Source organism: Ixodes scapularis, unplaced genomic scaffold, assembly GCF_016920785.2.
Source record: "Ixodes scapularis isolate PalLabHiFi unplaced genomic scaffold, ASM1692078v2 PGA_scaffold2__306_contigs__length_199485367, whole genome shotgun sequence".
Taxonomy (NCBI): Eukaryota; Metazoa; Arthropoda; class Arachnida; order Ixodida; family Ixodidae; genus Ixodes; species Ixodes scapularis.
Genome location: NW_024609857.1, coordinates 173,491,191 through 173,504,022, shown reverse-complemented (window position 1 = coordinate 173,504,022; position 12,832 = coordinate 173,491,191). Strand labels below are relative to the sequence as shown.

Below are 12,832 nucleotides of genomic sequence, written 5' to 3'. Positions count from 1 at the left end.
CCTGATGTATCACTACCCAGGATCCCCACAGTAAACAGCCCTCTTGCAAGCTCTGCTCAGCACTTTTGTGGGTAAAGGGGCTGTATTCCTTCAACTGGTGGAAGGCCTGACCTCTTCCGACGACTCTGACGACTTCGGACAGAACCTTGTCCCGACTGGTCGCTTGGGCCAGTGCTGTTCTGGAGATTACACACAGATAAGCTTTCTCCAGCAAGAATATGTCTGCTGGTACCTTCTCACTCGCTGGAACCACAGGCAGCGGAAGGCTACTGAGGACATCCGCGTTACCGAAAGCCTTCCCGGGCCGATAGACCAACTGGTAACTATATGTCGCTAGTTTCAAAGCCCAGCGGATTATCCGTGGTGAAGCTTGAACAGGGACCGCCTTGCCAGCCGCCAAGAGTCCCAACAGTGGCTTGTGGTCAGTGACCACTTGAAACTTTCTTCCCCACAGGTATTGATAAAACCGCTGCACATTGTAGACCAAAGCCAGCGCTTCTCTGTCTAGCTCGCTGTAATTCTGCTCAGCGGACTGTAGGCGGCGTGAAGCAAACACCACAGCTGTCTCGATGCGAGAGTATGGCCCCAATGCCGCATGCGGAGGCATCGACCGCGAGGACCACAGGTTTCGCCGGATCGAAATGGACCAGTACAGGAGTTTGTGTCGGCAGAGACTTGCTCAGGCGAACCGCATCGCCTTGTTGCATTCCCCAGGCTCGTTTTCGCCCCTCGCTTAGCAGAAGATGAAGTGGTTGAAGGCGCTCAGCAAAGTTGGGCGGGAACCACTGGTAGAAGTTTATAAGCCCCAAACAGTTTTGGAGCTCCATCGTATTTTGGGGCAGCGGCGCATCCCTCACCGCCTCCACCTTCTGGGGAGTGGGAGCCAGGCCGTCCTTCGTGATGGCGTGGCCTACGTACTCCGTTTTGGGAAACATGAGGACACATTTTTCGACCTTGAGCTTCAGGCCTGCTTTTTGAAGCTTAGTCAGGACCCGGTGGAGATTCTGGATGTGGTCCTGGTCGTTGATCCCGGTGAGCAGAATATCGTTCAGGTACACTGCCACGTGGTTCAATCCCCGGAAGAGGTTGTCCATCTATCGCTAAAAGATGGCTGGGGCTGTGGCTACGCCAAACGGCAGACGCGTGTACTGAAAAGGTTCCATTAGCGTGGAAATCGTAACAAATTTGCAAGAATCTTCGTCCAGAACCACCTGCTAATATATGTTTCTGAGGTCTAATTTGCAAGACTTTCTTCCACCGGAGAGTGACGCCCACAAATTCTCACTGAGAGGTAGGTGGATACTGCTCAAATTCTGCCACTGGGTTGATGGTAACTTTAAAATCTCCGCAGATTCTGAAACTTCCATCTTTCCTTAGCACCGGTACTGTGGGTGCTGCTCATGCGGAGGTCTTTACCAGTGTGAGGATGCCCTCACGCTGCAGGCGCTGCAGCTCTTGCGACACTTCATACTTGAGTGCGAGAAAGGGGGTCTTGGCTCGAAAAATCTGGGACGGGCATCAGCTGGAACGTGCAGCTTTTCTTCAGTGCCCAGAAAGGTGCCCACATCTTGCTTCAATAGAGCCTCGAAGTCGTGCAGCAGCTTCGGCACAGCGGTCAGCGCAAAGACAGCAGCCTCTTTGGACTGCGACAGCTGAATTCCCAGAGTCTGAACCCGGGTTCGGCCAAGTAGTGTGGGGGACGACCCCCTTTTTACAAAAAGGGGCTGGCGTGCCTCCTTGTTGCCAAAACAGACGCTGACTTCGGCCATGCCTTGGACAGGGGAAAGTTGGTCTGAGTAACTACGCAGCCAGACGTCTCAGGTCTTGACTGGCACGGACGGGAAGGTTTTCTTCAAAAGCTCCGCTGCAATGACTGAAACGCTGGCCCCTGTATCCAATTCCATGCACAGAGGCTGGCCACAAACTTCGTGGGTAACCAGGAAAGGCGAAACCGACTGGCTAGTGGGAGCCAGGCACCACATGTCGAAAATCTGGGTGTCTTCCGTGGCGATATGAAGTTAAGCTGTATCGGTGCCAGATGTTTTTTTCCACATGTCGACCCGCCTGTGGCTGCGCGCAGGTCCGACGGCGATTGCCTTGGCCGCAAGCTGGGGCCGCTCCTTCAACGTGCGTCGGACCGCTGCACTGCCGCTTCTTCGCCCTACATCTACGGGAAAGGTGTTCCTGCTTACCACAGAAGAGGCACGACGCTTGCTTGAACGGGCAGAGGTGCGGCTGGTGCGCGTCGTCGCCGCGAGGGCAGGAAACGCCCCCTCTGAATGCCATCTTGTTTGTTGGGAGTACCACCGGGGGTAACTCGGACGCTGATTGTGCTGGTCCTGACGAACCGGAAATCTCGGCAATGGCCCGACAAGCCGCCTCCAACGGCAATGCTGCTTTAATGGCGTCGTCAAATGAAGGGTCCGGGAGTTCAAGGAGCCTGCATACCGGTGTCGTTGATCCCCGCAAACGGGCCGATCTCGAAGCAGCGAGTCAAGCTGATCGAAAAAACTGCAGTTCGTTGAAAGGCTGCGGAGCGCAGCGACTAAATCGTTCACAGTTTCACCCTTACTGCGGTTTCCGTTGTTAAAACGAAACCGTTCCATCATTAAGGACGGCGCAGGGCTGTAATGGGCACGCAGGATCGTGAATTGTTTGTCGAGCGACCTATCCTGGGGGTTTGCGAGCTTCAGAAGGTCCAGCAACAGAGTGAACGTCCGGCCCAGGCAGCACAAAACGTCATGGAACGGTCGAGAAAAGGTCCCTGACGTCCGTGACGTCCTTCGTGACTTCGATCACGTTTTTTTGTTGTTGATGCGACGTCCTTATATAACGTTTCATTAGAGTACAATCAGTGACGTTGTGACGACGTTGTATTTCAACTCAAGCGTCGTCAAGGTTCCCACGACGTCGATGCACGACGTTCAGGCAACGTTCAGCGCTCACGTTTCTTTTGCGTTGAAGTGAAGTTCATAAATGACGTTCCATTATCGTCCTGTCTGTGACGTGCTGGCGACGTCATGTTTCAACTTCTACGTCGTAATCGTCGCCACGACGTCAAGACAAGACGTTCTAGCAGCGTCGAACACTCACGTTTCTTCGACGTTGAACTAAAGTCCACAGCGACGTTACATTATTGTCCCGTCAGTGACGTTTCAGCGACCTCGCGTTCAGACCTAATTGTCGTAAACATCATACAGGGCGTACTGGCAACGTCGACCACTCACGTTTGTTCAACGTTGACGACATATTTAAATTACGGTACGTCCCACTTTTGTCCTGTCATGGACGCCCTGGCGATGCCATGCCACAACCTTTGTTTTGTGTTTTTTTAGCTTTTCCAGCTCCATCTCTAGCTGCAGAATCACGCATAGTATGCGTTCAGTGGTAAAATCTTAATTACAGCTGTGGTCAAGGTGACACTGCTCAAGAGCCGCAAGCAAAACTTAATTTTTGAGAGCTTGAGGAATTTACTTATGCATTAATTTATTTATTTCAAGATACTATTAATTGCTCATAGGATTATGCTAGGAAGGGCATATACAAAACTCAATGTTGTGGGTCGCCTGTCAATTCCCGATCAGGCCAAGTTCTACTCACTCCGAGGAAGTCACACAAGGAGCGCTATCATAGACAAACACTTTATAAATACTCAAATTGTACCGTCGATGCTGTGGAAGGCCACGGTTGCCCTGTGGTCCGGGTCTTCCCTGGGCTCGTTCAGCACCGCCTCTTTCGTTCGTCACGGCCCATCGACCTCTGTCCACGCGCACCTACCACGAGCGTCTCTTTCTCTTCTTCCTCGCCGCTTACGGGGCCGTCCATCCACGCTCAGCGTGGCTCGTTGTCTCCCACAATGTACACTGAAGGAAAAAAAAATTGTATGAAGGCATGTTGGGAATATCTTTCATTTTACAAGTTTCACTATGTAAAATAGTGAAACATGTAAAATGAAAGATATTCTTTCATGTAAAGTGAAAGATATTTAGCACTATTTCCCTGCGCACTTGCGCATTTTTGAACACTACTCCAAAAAATAAAATGCCCGGCAATGATGAAATCCGGTAGATGCTGTCAGCAGTTTGTGTAGATTGGCACTCATGATGCCCACTGTTGAATGGCCCAGATGACGGTTCAAAAAGCGTTCAAGTCCATCCCGCACCTACCTGTCAACAAAAAAAAAAAAAAAAACAGGGCCGGCGCCAACGCGGCGCGAGAGGGAAGGAGAAAGGAAGGCAGAGGAGATGCCAGTGGCATCTCCATAGAGCCCCATGCGATGCGTCGGGAAAATCGGCAAGAAGAGGATGAGAGAGAAAAGTGGGGGAAGATAGTGGCGACGAACAATCGTCAAGCGTTAGTCCCGGGTGCACGTATTTTCTGTTGTTCCCAAAATATTTCCCTGAATTCTATGTTGGCCCAGATAGAACAGCTTTGGGAATAACACGGTCCAGCTTTTTCCGAAAGTCAGTCACCAGCACCGGCCGTCACGTCTACGGCGTCTACGAGGCAGGCTGCTTGTCGCCGTGATTTGTTTCGAGTCTGCATACTGTGGAAGTGCTGCAATTCGATTTCTCTAAAATGCTGTCCAGACTGAGTCGCTCAAGTCACCCCTATGAAGATGTCGGTGATCGCCAGAAACGCCGTCGTGTTCAGTCACGGCTCGCGGACCTTTTTCAAGGCCATGACGCTTCACACGTTGAATCGTATTACTGGTCAGATCAAGGTGCCTGTGAGGATATGAATGACGCCCCAGAAAAGGAGAAGTGCAGATAATGGCGCGTCAAGTCCAGTCTCCGATCAAGGCCCTTCAGACGTGTCCGACGATCGCAATCAAGAACGCCCAGTGGACGGGATCCACTTCTGAAACCATTCCCGTGCACGCAGCGAGAGTACCTGCTATGTGCAATGGGGTGGGTAAAGCACGCTCGTCAGCGGATTAATCAGAAGCAGAACAAGGTAAGCGGTGGAACATTCCGCGCAGTGTGACATCGTCCCTTGTTCATTTCTTTACGTGACTTTGTCTGTTTTAAAAACTTCAGGCTGGCACATTCAGGGACCCCTTTTGGCGGTGCTCCGTATTGCACCTTGTGTCTCAAAATGCTAAAATAAACAGTTCGTACCAAACCTGTGTTTCAGTTCCTCCCTTTTCTTGCATGAGAGCAACTTGCCTTCGCAATATTACTGACAAGTACTTCTTTTAGAGTGTTTGTGGGGGGGGGGGGGGGGGGGGAGATGCACACGACGTCTGTTCCACGACGCCTAGGGAACGTAATTTGAAATGGTTGCTCGACGTGCTATGAGCGTCGTTGGTAGTCCAGATGTCGTAAACACACGTATCATAAACGTCGAGGGAGGACGCAACAGCCCACTAAGACGTGTATGTGACGTGTGAGAAACGTAATTGGGAACGTTTTATCAACATCCTGTGCACCTTTTCTCGCTGACATTTAAAGGTTTCATCGACGTCGAAGGAAGGTAACGTCCGGATCTTCGACGTTGTACGACGTCACGTTACAGACGTCTTCGACGTTCTTTCGACGTGTTCTTCACGTTTATGTGCTGCCTGGGGGGTACGGCAGCTTGCCAATAAAAATGTCTCGCTGCTTGGCTGATGGGGTGTCGTTGGCCCGGAAAAATACTCTAACTTGCTCCTGATAGACGGACAATGCTTACCATCCCCTTCGAAGGCGTCCAGGCGCTTCTGTAACGGCATAATGTGCCGCGGCCTTTCCCGGCCTGCTGGCGCTGCTGTTCCGGCGGTGCTGCTTCGCCGGTGCCGGGCATGCGGTCGGGCGGGCTCAAATCACCTCGTCGCCAGTGTGACGATCGTACTACGTCGTCCGTCGCGCTCAAGACACGGACGAAACGATACACACGTTTGACTTGTTCGGAAGTCGAAAAGCCCTCGAGCCACACATGTCGTTCTCTTTTATTTTGCTCGTGCAGTCTATTTCTAACTGGTATCGCTACGGCTTGTGACACCTGGCAATTTATTTTTGAATACTATGCTCTAGGAATATGTTTTCCGTTTCTTCGGCGATCTTTTCGAAGGTCCCGCTCCCCTTCACGCGGTGACAATAAAGAGCCATAGACTTTCGCTCCCATGATTTGGCATACTGCCATAAACATGTGGCACCAAAGAAGCCTTTATATAGAATAAATCGCAGTATTAAAACGTGCCGTTGAATCTTTTCCAGCATTCAGAAAAAATGGCGACGTATTTGGCCTTCTCCAACCCCTTAATCAGTCGCTTTTCCAGTTTGGACAAGCGATGGTCGATGCGGGCTACAAGCATTTTTCTTGTCAGATGAGTGCTGTTTGCCGCAAGGTTTCGAACCAGGCAAGCAAAATCTTCATTTTCTACGACTCAAAATGGTTGAGTCGATTTGATGACGAAGTTTTTCACCAGCTATTTGTACTTGTTCTAGGATGGTCGTGCTTGCCTGTTTCAGAACGTGTCAAGTCGTTGCTGTTTCAACGAGCTGACTGGATTTGGGTCAATTATTATATAATGCAATTAAATGCAAATGTCCCAGCGAGCTGAACAAGAATGACAAAAATATTCCTTGAAGAAGGGGAACAAGAGGGACAAAGGACAAACATAAATCTCCAAACACAGCTGGTGACTGGTGCGCGACCGAAAAAATCCGCCTCGTCAGGGTATCGAACCTTCTTCATTTGGTGAGGATTTGGTCGCTTGACCAGGATTTGGTCAAAATTCGTAACAGGATTTGGTCGCTTGGTCTTGAGCGTTTTTCTCCAGGTGTCTCACTTTCCAGTCCAGACATATGACTGGGCTGCACGGCCTGCAACATGAACGTCATATAAAAATGGGGTACTTACCTCTAAATGCCTTCATTGGAGTTTGTCAAGGCTCGCTTTTTCTCCCGGTTCCTATGACATCTTCAAATGTTGCTATGGTAGCAGCTTCGTGTTCTCTCCGTCCCTTTTCTCTCCTCACTCCAGCGTTACCAGGTCTCAATAAACCTCTTTTCGGCTTTTAGTTTGTAGCTGCCGCATAATTTCGGTTTACCCTAAAAAAGGGAAGTACTATAGCCAAATGTAATATCAAACTCATGAATGTCCTTATTTTTATTTTAGTTAGAGCGAAAAAAAATAGACAAAGGAGTTTCTGGAATGCGAATGCTTTGAGATAATATTAAGCAATTGTACATGTAAAGCTGAAGCCTGAAAGCAGGAATAAAAATTCAAAGGTACCTTGAGGTGCTTCCGTATATTGGAATTCGAAGCTTTGCAAACGGAGAACATATTTGTCTTGGGTAGGCATAGCTTTCACGTCACTTGCAGATCGCTGCCTCTCGGACAAGTATTCAAAATAAGTTTTTAGATAGGGCCACGGTAGGACAGAACGTTCGTCTTCCATCATGTTGACTTGAGCTTGGCGGGGGGGGGGGGTGAGAGTATTACAAAAAGAAAGCAAAGGAAGTGTTTCGCAGCCAATGGAGTGTCGACAAAGTGGCTTTATAATATAAAAGTAATTTTTATGGTGTTACCGCGCGGATCTGGCCACCTGCAGTCTCACGGTGCTTTGTGTCAGCGAGCCGGTTGATGTGCCGCTAGTCAGAAGTCCTGATCGGATCGACTAACGATCATTCTCGACTAACAAGAGGACAGACTTCTGGCCTGTTGTCAGGCGAGAAGTCATCGTAGCTTATCGGAGCTAGCAACAGGGTTTGCTTGCTGGAAAGAATGTTAACGTGCACCTCCCCTTCTTTCAGTAGAAAGGAGGGGGGGTGCACCCATGATAAAATGCTGTATGAGGAGGAGGGGAAGAGGAGGTCCCAGCAAAATGAAAGATTTTTTTTTTTGGGGGGGGGGGGGCAGTTGGCCGCTCCCCCCCCCCCCCCTGGCTACGTGCCTAGAGTACAAGGTACTAAAAAATGTACTTAAAATACAGTATCAAATGCCCTCGATCAAGATTATTTGCAACATACCAAGATACATTGAAAAGTACTTAAATACAGTATCTTGAGTAGAGTATCGGAGAGGAGCACAAGTCTTAATTAATTACGTTATAAGCAGCTGAAGAATTATAAGTTAAAATAAAATATTAGTAGCCGTAACTCTTAGTTAATTTTAAAGCTGGTAACTTGCTTTATATACACTTTTTCTCTGAAATTCTTGACTTGTTACTTCTTAGAGTGGCACCTCACAAGAGCAGCAGAAGTTTACCATGTAGCGAATCATAGAACGTATGTCGTGCACTGAGGACCTTGTTATGAAAAAGTACAGGACAAGCTTGTCAGAAAATAATGTTGAGCATATCTTGCTGCTCAAAACACACTGATATGAGAGAAAAAAGTTTTTTAAGGGTCTCGTTGGGAAGCGTAGTTTTGTTTGTGGTGTTTCTACGAAAACAAAATTTTGGGAATTTCAACGCCGTTAGACGCTTCTTCGAAGAGGGTGACAGTAAACCTGAAAAAGATTGTCCGGTAAAACAAAATCAGAAAAAACAATGTGATTGCTTTTAGCAGTTTCTTCAGGTCACTATAACCATTTTTAATCATCCGCCGCACTGGTAGTTCAATAAACAGAGCCGAATTGCTCCGATTACACCAGCAACACAAAGGCCTTTTTCGTTAGGAACAGCGGAAACCCTGACGTAACATCATGCAAAGACGGCCAAGTCAGCACTTGACTGCTGTCTCAGTAAAACAATCTCATTCTGAAAAAAAGACAAGATTTGCAGTGATGAGGGAAGCTCAGTTCTTCCGCGATGACCTTTGTGCACACCATCAGCCATTTTGATCAAAAGCGGGAATAAGTCCACGCCGGGTCTCTGACGTTACCATGTCTGAACTGACGTCACGGCACGACTGGCCATGCATAAATCCGAAATTTGGCGTACTGTTTACTGGTGATGTAAATAATTGATTTAGAAAATATTTGGGCGCCTTCCAGTAAAATAATTATGCCATCTGCGTATCTTTAGGCCAACGCAATTAATCAATCAATCAATAAATTTTATTTACATGATCATCAAAGAGTGATGCGGGCTGCAGAGGCAAAAAGTCAAAACGGTTTGACTTGACAAGGCCTCTGCAGCCTTACAATTGGCATGCGGTAACAAACAACAGCAATCAGGGGAAAACAAGCAGACCGCGACATGGGGCAAAAAACACTTATATACACTATTTACTGCTAGAGGAAGGATTTGACCTCTTACATAGGGAACGAAGAAACGACAGCATCTAGTGACTGAATGTATACAGGAAACAAAAATATATAAAACGAATGTATTTACAGCTCACAGACAATTTATTTTTATTTGTGAAAACAAACTTCTCGAATTTCATTTAGATGTAGCTTTTCAATGTTTGACAAATTTTGTTTTTCAGCTTTATTTAAGACAAGCGGAAGATTATAGCTTAACATTTGAAACCCATAGTTCGTGCGATTTAATGGAATTTTCCAGCGCTCCCTTTCACTAACGTCATAAGGTTTAGAAATAGGAGTTAAATTTGAAATAGAAGTACATCGGAGGGTGGATCTATATCGTGTGAGGAGAGTAAATTCATATGAATCAAGAATGGATGTTAGATGGAGCTCTTTAAACAGAGGAGGAGTGTGTGTGTCAAAAGACACATTTCGTATAATGCGGACAGACTTTTTTTGAAGAATATGTAATTTATTTAGGTTAGCTACAGTAATTTAAAAGAGGTTCAAAAAGAGCTTTATATATGAGCAATTTTAAACGACAAGACACTATATTTTTAAACTGGTACAATTTTCCCAGCACTTTTGAAAGTTTTTTAGCTATATTGATAATATGATCATTCCAAAACATGTGGTTGTTAAAGTAAACTCCAAGCGTTTTCACATTTTGAACGAGTTTAATTTGAGAGAGGCCGAGAACAATATTAAAATATGAACTAACATTTCTATTCTTAGGTCTGAAAAGGACCGCCTTGCTCTGGCTCATATTAATTTCTAACGAGTTTACTACACTTCATTCATATAGCTTCTGTAGTGTGGTGTTAGTTTCTTACACCAGTTCCTGTACATCAGTGCCTGAAAAATATAAGTTAGTATCATCAGCATAAATGATGAAAGGGGTTTCTAGTGATGTTAACGATATCATTTATATACAGGTTAAATAAAAGAAGACCTAAGATGCTACCTTGTAGTACTCCTGATCTGACAGGTTGAACAGTAGAATTTTCACCATTGATTACAACACATTGCCGCCGAAAATTCAGATATGATTTTATAAAATCGAGTGTTACACCACGGACTCCATAACATTCGAATTTTTTATGAGAGTAATATGATTGATACGATCAAACGCTTTAAAATAATCTATAAAAACACCCAAAACTAATTTTTTTTCTACGAAAGACTTCAAAATTAGCTCCTTCTGTTGTAACAAATGCCAATTCCGTTGATCGGCCTTTGCGAAAACCGAACTGAGAGTGAGTAATTATTGCAAATTTTTTACAGAAACTTATTAATCTATTATGAATGATTTTTTCAAGGCATTTAGAAAACACAGGTAATATTGATATAGGTCTATAATTTAAAAATTTGTTTTTGTTTCCACCTTTGAAGTAAACGATAACTTTTGCAATCTGCATGTTTGTATGAAATACACCAGTATAAAATGAGGCATTCACAATATGTGTTAAAATTGGTGCCAAGACATCTAATACATACTTAATTGATTTGATCTGGAAATCATCTATATCAGAGGAGTTGCTGTTTTTAAATGATAACATTGTGGGAAATACTTCATGTTCGTCTGTTGGAAAGAAAAAGGCATTGTGTTGATTTCTAGGTTTCATAAAGGCCATTGATAACGGACTATGTATTCTACTTACAAGATTTATTAGATACGTACTAAAAGCTTCTGCGAGAGCTTTTCCTTGTAATGTTACACCTTCTTTGGTTATTTCTTGTACAGCTGACTCAAAGGGGCCATGTTTTAACACTTGGTTTAACTGTTTCCATACAAGATCTGTTCTCTTCATACATGTCTCATTAAATAAATTATAAAAATACGTTTGTTTAGATTGGCGAAGAACCTTATTCACTCTATTTCTGCATTTTTTGAAAATAGCAAGATCTTCTGGAGTTCTTGTTTTAAGAAACGTACTACACAGTTTATTGTTTTTATTAATCAATTTTAATCATTTCCTACTTACCCATTGCTTGCGATTCTTTTTAGCTTGTTTTAATTGCCTACAAGGAAAAGAGTTTTCGTATATCTTCTTGAAGATATCTAAAAACTCATTATACGCGTCATCAGCAGGTGTAGCGAAAAAAACCGAGTCCCAATTTGTATTTGAAATAGTTTCACGAAATTTTTCTAAATGGGCGGAATTTATGCTTCGGATCCTAATAGTCCTTCTGTTTTCATTATCACTCTCAATTTTATGGTTCGATATATTATTTATCAACGTGAATATGGGTAGATGATCACTTAAACTATATTCCAGAACGCCAGCACTAACCGAGCTTACTTCTTGATTCGTCACAAAAACATGAAGCAATGTGGACGATGAGGATGTGACAGGAGTGGGAGAATTTATAAAATTACAAAAGTTATTTGATGTAAGTAGAATAAGAAAGTCGTCTTTGACACGCGATTCTTCGAGTAAGTTTATATTTATGTCTCCGCCAAGGAAAAGTTTACATCTCTCCTCATTTGCAAAACAAAACAGTTCTAAAAAGTTAAAAAAGATTGAAACATTTCCACCTGGTGGACGATAAAGACCGAGTAAATGCTGTCTTTTCTTCTAACACAGAGAATATCATAGTCGCGAGTCACGATGGTGTAATCCGGAACAACCTCAAGGTCAGAAAAATTACTTTGTAACGAGACACCTCCACCTCGTCCGTAATCTTGATTCAAATAAAAATGATTATATCCAGGTAGTACGAAAAATCAGTCATCAATATACCATGTTTCCGTTAGCATAATAATATTAAATGAAGTTTGAAAATAATCAAAAAGCAACATTAGGCTGTCTCCTTTATTCCTAGCAGATTGCACGTTTAGATGAAAACACTTATCTTAGTTCTGTGACCCTCACTCAAAAAAAGATTCAATTGATCAAGCGTTACAGCAGCAAGGTCCTCTGCCATGACAAGGCGTACACAAAAAAAAATAGAAAAAAAGCGATGTTTAACAAATTAGCCTCAAGTCATCCTCATGTGATATTGAAATAACAGGAGTGTCAACCGATTTGTTCAGAAGGGTTTGGATTTGGGCTAGTTGGTTGAACATGTTTAGGGGTTAAAAGCGCTAAAAACGACGGATGAATAGGAGAGACACACACCACAGAGCGCTACTTGCAACTGGTTTATTATTGGAAAAACCACACAACCGCGATACCAACGAGACACACATCCGATTCAGTTCCAACCGTCGCTAATCACATTTCTTACTTTTACACCATGCATGATCGTAAAAACGATAACTCTGATTCAAACAGGGTTATCGATGGGGCACTTACACACGTACCCTCGTCACACTCGGAAATAAAAAACGCTTCTGTTATCTCCCTTCTCTTTCTATTTTTGTTTCGTGCCAAGATGACGGTGTTGTCTAAATAAGGTAAACACTCACACCTACTGCATTGTACTGCGAGATTGCCAGAGGGGGCTGACCTCAATGACAGGGCATGTTCCCTCAGTCTTTCGTTCACGCATCGCCCCGACTGCCCCACGTATACCCTCCCACAAGACAGAGGAATTCTGTACACTACCCCCACTCTCCATCCTACGTATTTTGTAGCGTGCTTTTTCTGACAAATATCCAACCGTGTGTCACCCCGTTCCACCCTCCCACATAGCTTGCTTAATTTCTGTG

At 44.8% G+C, this 12,832-nt stretch overlaps 1 pseudogene; it reads right to left on the bottom strand.

Moving 5' to 3' along the window:
* Positions 1–11,294: 11,294 nt before the first annotated feature.
* On the bottom strand, positions 11,295–11,944 carry LOC120850299 (annotated as a pseudogene).
* Between the last annotated feature and the right edge of the window lie 888 nt (positions 11,945–12,832).